At 42.9% G+C, this 10,772-nt stretch overlaps 1 long non-coding RNA gene across 1 annotated transcript; it reads right to left on the bottom strand.

Moving 5' to 3' along the window:
* Positions 1–5,238: 5,238 nt before the first annotated feature.
* Positions 5,239–10,428, bottom strand: LOC121137116. Its single transcript, XR_005874342.1, has 3 exons — positions 9,438–10,428; positions 7,447–7,481; positions 5,239–5,352 (listed from the first exon to the last, which is right to left on the bottom strand). It is a non-coding gene; the product is annotated as an uncharacterized LOC121137116 (long non-coding RNA).
* Positions 10,429–10,772: the final 344 nt, after the last annotated feature.

Raw genomic sequence — 10,772 nt, 5'->3', positions numbered from 1 at the left:
TGCAATCTGCCCTGAGGGAAACGCTGGCTGTGGGAGTCCAGGTGACCAGGAGGGTGGGGGCCTGGGGCTGAGGAAACCAAGTCTATTTCATGACTTACAGGAGACCCAGGAAGGGAAAAGGAGCAGGGAGGCACGTGCTGACTGGGATGTCCTTGCACAAACGGAACGGAGCAAGCAAAGCCTTCTTGCTCTAAGCCTGCTCTCACGGGACCCCTACCTACTGTCCACATGGGTAGGCACGTGATAGATTACTTTAGAGCTGACACAAGTCATTGTGACTTCACGTTAACCAATGAGGGTGTCTTGATTGGTGTGCCAATCTGATTGGCTCAGATCTTTAACTGTCACCAATCAGGTCGCAGATCAGGATGCACACAGCACGAGCTGAGTGGTCAAGAGGCAGTTGGTGCCAGTCTTGCGAGTGAAGGCAGAGCGTTCACTTCGCTGACACCAGTGCCAGTGCCAGTGCGCACAGACAGTGCTTGAAGCCGCGAATTTGAAGACGATTTTATGATCATCCGAAGCAACACCAGGTACAGCCTCATTGGCTGCTGTCTTCCAAGGCTATTTTGTTTTCATGGGACCCAGAATGCTCTTTTTGTCAAAAACACTTTGGAGCGTGGATTGGGCCACTGGCCATTGTTCCTATTGGCTGACTCATCAGGAACACCAGCCTGGATTCTAAACCACCCAGGTCTCCGTTTTGTCCATAGAGTCTGTGGTGGATGAGACACTCAGGCTCCTTCTCAGAATATAGTGGACCATCCCAGGGAGACAGCTGTTCTATTCATTGTCCTCAGTGACATATGTTTAGTTACCTCCCTCAATATTTGTGGGGTTGTTAGTTTTTTTTAATTTTGATTTTGATACAAGGTTTCTTTGTGAAGCTATGGAGTCTGTCTTCACATTACCTCTGTAGACCAGGCAGTCCTCAAACAAACACACAGAGACCTGCCTTCCTCTGCCTTCCAAGTACTGGGTTAAAGACAATCATCACTACAACTGCCAGTCATGTACCCTGAAAATTTATATTTTGAGACTGACATGTCCCACATAACAAAGTCATCTTCATTTGCAACTGTTTTCTGGAAAATAACTGAATTACAGTTTTGGAGCTACAGGTTTTTTACCCTGGATCTTCATTTTTTTATTTTATGAGGTTTTTTTTGTTTTGTTTCATTCTTTGGTTGTTTTTTATTTTATTTTTTTTTTTTGAGACAAGTTTTCTCTGTGAGCTTTGGATCCATTCCTGTGGAACTTGCTCTGTTGACCACTCTGGGATAGAACTCACAGAGATCCAACATCCTCTGCCTTCTGATTGCTGGGATTAAAGGCCCTAGGCCCCACTGCCTGGGTCCTTCTCTTCATATGCTTTATTTGCCAATTTTTGATTAGTATGCCCTTCTGTTCCTCAGTCATGAACTCATCTTGATCATGAATTATTATTTTGTTCTATGTATTTATTGTGCTCTATGTTATTTATCTTTGGTGTCACAACACACACTTTGGCAAGTAAGATGAAAACTGGAGGGTGGAGGTCAGTGCTCTTTTTCCAACATGTGGGATAAAGGAAGGAAAGCTTGGAAGCATTGTGGAGGTTCAGATTTCTGTTCTGCTGAATTTACTCAAAGTTTCATGTGATTTCAGTAAGGATTGTCATATTTAGGTGCATAAACTGTTGGCTTATAATCTACTTATTTTAGAGTTAGGGTTATTTTGTTCTATGTTATTTGTCTGTGGGTGCCACAACACACACATGGGGATCTCATTGAATACTGAGGGGTGGGTGTCAGTGTTTTTTTTTCAGCATGTGGAATCAAGGAAGGAAAGCTCATGTTACCAGGTCTGTAGAGGTTTACTGTAGGCTTTGTAGAAGATATGGGAAAGCGTCTCTTTCCTTTTCCCTTATTGAATAGTTGTAAAATATCAATGTCAATTAGTTTAAAACTTGGGTAGAATGCACATATGAATATATCATCCAGTCTTTTATTCCTTTGGACATTACATCATTGATGATTTTTAAAAATAAATTTGTGTTTATTATACACAATCTTATTTTACAAACGAATCCCAATTCCCTCTCCACCCATACTCTCATGCACACCATAAATGTCCCATCCACACCCCAGGAAGGGTGAAGCCTCCATTGGTGGAAATCACAGTCTGTCACATCATTTGGGGCAGGACCTAGGTCCTTCCCCATATATCTACATTGGTTTCACTGCCAGAAGTCCCATACACTGCACAAGGCCCCCACTGGCACCCACATTCAGAGCGCCTGTTTCAGGCCTATGCTGGTTCACCATGTGTCACACTGTGGTCTGTGATCCCCAACTTGTCAGGTCAGCTGTTTCTGTGGGTTTTGCCAGCATGGTCTTGACCCCTGTGCTCATCACTCCTCCTGCTCTTCAACTGGATTCCAGGAGTTCTGCTCAGTGCTTGGTTGTGAATCTCTGCTGCTGCTTCCATCAGCTACTGGATGAAGGCTCTGTGATGGCATTTAAGGTAGTAGTCAATCTCATTATAGTGCACAGATATTTCCTGATGGCCCTTTCACTCAGGACGGAATAGAAACAGTGCAAACACAAACCAGACCCCCTGAAACCATCTATTTTCACAACCATGGCAGAGAAGAAGTGTGGAAAGATGTTCTGACTGTGATCTCAGTGCACAAAAGGCACAGAACAACCAAAGCCTTCTCGGTCCCTGCACAGAAACACAGGACCATATGCTGTGTGTCAGGTCCTGATTTTCCCCTTCAAATGTAAAGTCTCACACACACATGGGTAAGTATCAGATTCAGCATGTTGTAGCCTCCCCTACAGCCAAATAAACACAGCAAATATCAGGACTTGCTGCATTGTAAATCATGAATAACCAAGTTATATTCACACAAACACAGAAGAGAGATAGGGGGAGGGACAGGGACAGGGAGAGTGAAAGGAGGTAGAAACAGAAGAGCCTGAGGGCAAGACAGAAAAAGATGGGTGTTGGGGCCAGTAGGTATCGCATCACACATAGTCAAAACCCCATAAGCCATACACTCAGACCAGATCATGATGACAGATACTAACATATTCCCCATTCCTTTACAACCAAATCCCTCTATGTGTGTCAAGGTGTCATGTCCTTCAATGTGTCCTCAGTCCTACAATGAAAACCTCCCCATGCAGAGATGGAGTAAGGTACTGCTCACAATCACTTCTTCTATAGCCAATGACACACATATGAACATAGACACATGGGAGCTCACAGGTACTTTGAGTTTAGCCCTACCTAGCAAATAAAATAACTATAAACACACACACACACACACACACACACACACACCATGTTTTCTAGTCCTGTGAATTATAGATGACCATGAAAATCCTCTCTATTCCCTCTCTCTTTTTTTTCTCTCTCTCTTTCTCCCTCTCTCTCACACACACCCACACACAAACACAAACACTCTCAAACACACACACACAGACTCACACACACACACACACACTCATCCATAATGAGGTGTCAGCTTTTCTTACTGCTAGACATGATTCCATTCAACCAAAGCCCCTCTTACAGGGGCAGGACAAATGCAGGTCCTTCTGTCTCATCTTCTGTAACTAAGCCCCTCACACAATACATTGCTCTGCCTGTATCTACCAGGTATTTTTCTCCTACACAGCCAATATCATCATATAGAAGGATTAAGCTTCTGCTAAATATCCCCTGCCCTAGAGGCAAAAGTCCCAATACAAATAAAAGCCAGGTATCAGACATTTAGGGTAGCCTTTTCCCTACTGTAAAATTTCCAATAAAAGTTGTATGCATAAGATCTAACCATGTCTCCTGAACATGGCTGTTGGTTTGGGAGGCCTGGCTAGGCTATGGGGCCACTGGCAGTGGAACCAGTATTTATTCCTGTGCATGAATTGGCTTTGGGAGATCATTCCATATGGGGGATACTCCCTCAGCCTAGATACATGGGGGACTACATTATAAAAGATAACCATTTTTTAATAATACTCATTATTCAAGTAAATAAACTTAATGAGTGTGTATTAAATACTAGGTACTAAATTTACCCAAAGAATTCACTGTTGATAACCGTGTTTTTCCCTCTCCCTGGATCCTGGACGACCTGCCCCGTTCCTGCTCCCAATTCCACTCCTTCTTCTCTCCCATTGCTTCTCGTCAGCACCCACTCTGCACCACCCTTTACTGAGCCTGAACCTTCTGCCACCTACCTGTCACTCCCTGCCAGCCTTCTGCTGGGCTCGTGCCTTCTCCTTAGGGAAGCTTTCCTGGTTGCGGGGACTCTCTAATCCTCTGGCTCTCTCCCTATCTCAGGATGGCTCTTCTCTAAGGCTACATTTTCACCCCTGGATCCATTTTCTGACAGGTTTTTTGCTGTTCTCTGACAATTGTCAAATGTTGCAGGGCTTGATAGTGCATTTGTAGGTGGCTGCATAAGGACTTTGCATGCAGAAACTAGCATTCACCACATAAAAGCCTCACTTAATGGACCATTATCCAGCTATTCCCAGTCATAGATGTTGTGAAATCTAAGCTCTTATCTCATTCATAGAAAGTAGGAGCTGTGTCATTGCCATGTTTGACACCTCAGATAATGGCATTCACACTCATCAGACCCAGTTGTCCTCCATGATTTTACATGTTTGCATGAGTACATTTATTTAAAGACAGGGTTTCCTGTTGCACAGGCTGACCCCACACTCTCTGTGTTGCTGAGGACTGTTGGCTTCAACGGACGCAAACCCAGAGAAGCCCAGCAGATCTCAGCTAGCGACTGGACCGGAAGCCGAACTCCAGGAAAAAAAAAGAGCGAGACTTCCTGTGCGCTGTCTTTTATGCCTTCCCCCCGTAACGCCCCCTAGCCATGCCCAAAAGTGGGCTTGGCTAGTGACGTAGTTCCGCCTACGTACGTATACGTCTTTACATCCAGCCGTATACGTCTTTAGTCCTGCCTAAAGTGGGTGTGGTTAGCGGTGTGGTAAACCGCCCTTTTATTACCTCATCTGTATGCGCCTCTAGTAAGTCACATGTTTAATGGCGGCATAGACTTAGTAAGTCACATGTTTAATGGCGGCATCAGACTTCCTCCTACAGAGGACGACCTTGAACTTCTGTTCCTTCTAACTCCCATGAGAGCTGGGAAAACAGGCATATGCCACTAACCCTGGTGCACGTGGTCCTCACAATTGAAACCACGGCTGCTTGTGTGCTCACCAATCAGCTCCTGCTGTTCGATTTCTCATCGTTTGGAAGTGCCCCATGTGCCCAGGATGGTGTTCTACTCCTGTTTCATCCAAGTCACAAGGAAGTATCCATTCATCTTCAGTGGTAGATCTGCTGAGATCAAGTGTGCAAAAATGAAAACCCTACATTTAATTAGAAGTACTTGTTCTCACTGCATATCTGTCTAAGGAAATACATGTTTGGCCTTATAAACCTAGACAATTAACCTTGACTGGAGAGGTCATGGCCTAGAGAACGGAAGAAAACTACTACTTCCATTATATTAGAGAAATGTAATATTTAACTGTATTCCAAAAGTATGTTGTTGTACCCACATATAAATGTAGCAGCTGATCCTGATCAAACACCTTACTTTTGACACACCAGACTACTACAGAGACCCACAACTGGTCATAATGCAGAGATGTGATTCTGCCATGCTAAATCTAGATTGATACAGGAGCAGTTGTATCTTTTACGGTACAGGTTAGCTCTGCCTCTCAATAATGTGACTACACATGCAAGACAAATATGAAACAGCAGTTCAAATGCAAATGCAGACAGGGTGAATTCCACAGAGTGTTTTTGCCATTATTCTTTCAGTCTATTTTGCATATGGGTCATTGTTGTTTTAGGGTGTGTAGCTGGGTGATAGTGACGATTGTCTTTCTCCTCTACGCTGCAGAGTATATTCCTGTGTCATGATTGTCAGTCAGTAGTGGTGAATCTTCTAGTTATTCATCCACTCAACTTCTCCATGTTGACTAACATACACTTGTGTTGTCTTCAGCAATAAGACATAACAATAAGTTTGTGGATAAGCAGCAGTTTTAGCAGTCTATGTGAGCTTTGGGAGTTTTCATGAGTCCCAAGTTCAGCTATTCAGTAAGGTAGAACCAGATCATGTCAGTGTACCAAAATTTTTTATAGAGATTTCTTTCTTCAATAAATATTGAACTATATTTCTCTTTATTGTTCTGTTTCGGTTTTTGTATGCTATCTTTTCAGTTTTGGTAGTTCACACAAGTTTAGAAGTTTGCCATTTGCTCCAGTTTTCCATTTCATGCCAGTATACATCTTTAAAGTCCTTCAAATGAAGAATCACAGGAACCAGAGGGGTCAGGGACAGCACAGGAACATAGTCCACAGAGAAATTGTCTGGTACTCATAGGAGCTCACAGAGATGAGGCAGCTGTAGGGGGTCTTACCCAGTTCCTATGGATATATGCTATTGCTAAGTATCCTAATGGTATTGTGGGATTCCTAACAGTGGGAGGTGGATGGTCACTTATTCCTTGGCCTACTTATGCTACCCTTTTCCTCCTGCTGCTATATTTCCCAGTCTTATGGTAGCATATCATGCCATGTTTGGTTGATGTTCCTGAGAAGCCTGACCTTTTTCTGAGGGGATATGTAGAGAAGGTAAATCTGGGGATGAGAGGGGAGAGTCTGGGGGAGGGCAACGAGGGAAAAATATGGCCAGGGTATAATATATGAGAATAGGATAAAAATACTGGGAAACTTGATCAATTTCAATGAGACATGTGTTGACATCATTGACTCCTAGAAAGCCTTTTTTGTTTTAATTAATTTTTGTTTAAATTTAAAGCAATCATATTTTTCATACCAACCCCAGTTCCCACTCCCTCTCTTCATCCCATTCTCTCCATCAACCCCATATTCTATCCCCCCATCCACTCCTAAAAGAGTGTGAGTCCTCCCATGGGGGATCATCCAAATCTATCACCTCATTTGGGGCAGAACCTAGGCTCTCCCCCCTGTATTGAGGCTGAGAGAGTGTCTATTAAGATGCTGAATTTGCGATGTTCTATAATGATATGTGAAAGCTAATACAATGACAGAAAGATAAATGGCCATTATAAAGACAAAGATACCTCTGGTCAAAAGAAAATATAAAGGAAGGATGGAAGGAAGGAAGGGAGGGAGGGAGGTAGTGAGAAAGGAAGGAAGGCAAAGAAAGAAAGAAAGAAGACAGAAAAAGAGACAAAAAGAGAAAGAGAAAGTCAGGGCTATTCTAAAAATAAAATGTGCCACTCATGTGAGCATCCAGCCTAAATTAGGACAAGTAAGTGAGTCCAGTTTCTTTGCTTAGAAAGCCTTTTATTTTATCACTATATAGAGAACACGGAACTATTAGAACATTGTCTTTATTCATACTTATCATGTAGTCAGGAAACATCATACCTGTAATATCTTCCCTCATAGAAACATTATCAGATCTGAAAACAAAGAAGTAGAATTAAAATGTAAATTGAATAATTATGTGCCACGTTATGGAACTATTAAAAGAAGAAAACATTCAAAATAAGATGTAAATGTATTTGTGGTTTAAATATGTGATAGATATCATGGATCTCTGAGAAATGTTTCATGAATTGAGTTTTCATGAAAGCAAATAACTATTAATGCAGAATGATGTTCTACATTACTGAAAGACAAATATGATATCATTATATTCACCAAATTATGTCAGAGTAAAATGCACTATTTGGGGACAGGAAACATAGGTAAATTTGATGGTTGTTAAAGGACTACCTTACAATTTGGTAATGGAAATCTTTTCCTTAAAAAACTGCATTTTGTTAAATTCTGTACATGATTATTTCTATTCCCTCTGATTTAGTTATTTCTTCAGAAATGTTGATTCTCTGTTACTATTTGTAGTCTATACTTTCATTAAGAAAGTATTTCAAGGGCTTATGACTATATGATTTCCATTGTTTAGTTTATTGAGAACTTAGTAGTGAAGAAAAAATTATTCCCAAGAATGGTCATGTTAGTTGCCAAAATAAGTACTTCCAAGGGATTCTTTACATTCCAGCCGCTTTGGCTGTAACAGCAGCAAAGTTTGGCTATAGATTTAAACTGTGTTTTCTCCTACTTAACCACTTTTGGTAAGGTTGTATCTGTTTTGTTTGCCCATTTTAAAAATCAATGTTTTATGCGTTTGCAATGTTCATTATTGTCTATTTCCTTACATTCAGTTCTCATCTTCAGTACATTTTCCACATTACTTTTTGGAGTTAAGTTTATTCTCGTTTTTATTTGTGTGACTCACAGGTTCATTGTAAGTTGCCTCACATTTGTCACACTTCTCCAAGGAGAAACTGAAAGCTATAGAATTTCCCTAAGACCTACTTTCTTTGTTTTCAGTTGGTGTTGTCATGGATATTACCAAGAACCTCACTAACAAGACCAGTGAGAAGGTGACGATGCAGCTGGACCTGAAGGCCAGCACCTCTGAAAAGGAGAAACTACGCGATCACTATGTCATCCTCAGGACCCTTGGCAAAGGGAACTTTGCTGAGGTGAAGCTTGCCTGCCACCTTCAAACAGAGGAGCAAGTTGCCATCAAGGTCCTGCAAAATGGAACAAGGAATGACTCCGGCATTCAAACCGAACTTGACATCTTGAAAACGTTGAACCACCCATATGTTATCAAGCTGTTCCATGTCATCAACACCGAAGATTACACCTATATGGTGTTGGAACATGCTGCTGGTGGAGATCTGGTGAGCCACGTTGAGAGGGTGGGCTCTCTGCAGGAGGAGCAGGCCCAGCACATTTTTACCCAGCTAGCGTGTGCAGTTCACTACTGCCATAAGAATGACATTGCACACCGAGACATCAAGCTGGATAATATGCTGCTTGATGACAAAGGCAACATCAAGCTGTGTGACTTTGGCCTGGCCACCCGTGTCAGCCCTGGCCAAGGTACCAAGGGGTTCTGCGGAACCATTGGATATTGTGCTCCAGAGCTGTTCTCTGACAAAGAATACGACGCAAAGGCAGCGGACATCTGGAGCATGGGAGTGGTTTTGTAGGCAATGGTGACGGCAGACTTTCCATTCAAAGGCAGTACCTACTCATACATGGAGGAGGAGATGCAGGACCCCAAGTACCACCTCCCTTACAGACTTTCAGAAAACATAGCAGACATCATTGAGCAGTTGTTCACTGTGAAGCCTGAGCAGAGGCCCAAGATAGGTGACATTAGGCAGCACCAGTGGGTCAAGGCAAAGGAAGATATATGGAAAATCACACCACCCTTAGAGGCACTCTGCAACAACCCAAATCCCAGCATTTTGGTGGCTATGTGGAGGATGGGCTATGACCCAAAGGCCACTACTGCTTGTCTACGTGAGAAAAAATTCAATAACATAATGGCCACATACCTAATTTTAAACCACAAGTCACACCGCGACCACTCTAAATATGCTGAGAAGTTTTTGCCGGACTCTGATGCTATGTCCCGAGCAGATGCTATCACTGGCTTTACTTCTCAGAGGAGACTGAGTGAGCTTGCTCTTCTCACATTGCTGGAGGAACACCGGGTGCATGATGAGAAGGGATCAAGGAAGAAGACCACGAGAAGTCTGAGCATGCCTGCCACCTTGTGCTGTCAGCAGAAGGGAAACAAAGGTCCACACCCAGCCTCCAAATTGGCTGGTCGTAAGATTACTTATGTCAAGAGCAGATGTTTGGCAGTGGGCAGCATGATTTGCTATTCGTCAAGATCCTCAAGATCCCTGTCCTCTGAGAGCATTTCTTCTTCAAAATCTTTATCTTGCAAGACACCGCAGGAAGTGAACACCCCCAACAACAGCTCATGCACTCAGAGTTCAGGGAGTTACAGGGAGGTACCTCACATTGTGAATGCCACTGGCACATATGACATCCAGAAAGATTCTCTTCGGGCAACATCAGATAACAGCTTTGACGATGTCCCTACTGAAGGCATTCCTGAAATCCTGATTTCTTCCCTTCAGGCATCATCTAACAACACCTTTGATGATGCCCCTACTGAAAGCATACCTGAAGTCCAGAGATTTTCCCATCAGGAGCCATCCCTGAACAGGTTTGATGATGTCACTCCTGAAGACCTAACTGAAATCCAGATCAGGTTTGATGATGTCACTCCTGAAGACCTAACTGAAATCCAGAGATCTTCCCTTCAGGCATCATCTAAGAATACCTTTGATGATGTCCCTACTGAAGGCACGTCTGAAATCCAGAGATTTTCCCTTCAGGTAACATCCATGAACAGGTTTGATGATGTCACTCCTGAAGACCTAACTGAAATCCAGGGATCTTCCCTTCAGGAAACATCCCTGAACAGGTTTGATGATGTCACTCCTGAAGACCTAACTGAAATCCAGAACAGGTTTGATGATGTCACTCCTGAAGACCTAACTGAAATCCAGGGATCTTCCCTTCAGGAAACATCCCTGAACAGGTTTGATGATGTCACTCCCGAAGACCTAACTGAAATCCAGGGATCTTCCCTTCAGGAAACATCCCTGAACAGGTTTGATGATGTCACTCCCGAAGACCTAACTGAAATCCAGAACAGGTTTGATGATGTCCCTCCTGAAGACCTAACTGAAATCCAGAACAGGTTTGATGATGTCACTCCTGAAGACCTAACTGAAATCCAGAGATCTTCCCTTCGTCTGACATCCAAGAACATCTTTGATGATGTCCCTCATGAAGGTGTTCCTGAAATCCAG

The sequence above is a fragment of the Mesocricetus auratus genome, unplaced genomic scaffold (assembly GCF_017639785.1).
Source record: "Mesocricetus auratus isolate SY011 unplaced genomic scaffold, BCM_Maur_2.0 Super-Scaffold_100676, whole genome shotgun sequence".
NCBI lineage: Eukaryota > Metazoa > Chordata > Mammalia > Rodentia > Cricetidae > Mesocricetus > Mesocricetus auratus.
This window is presented reverse-complemented; position numbering and strand designations above follow the sequence as displayed.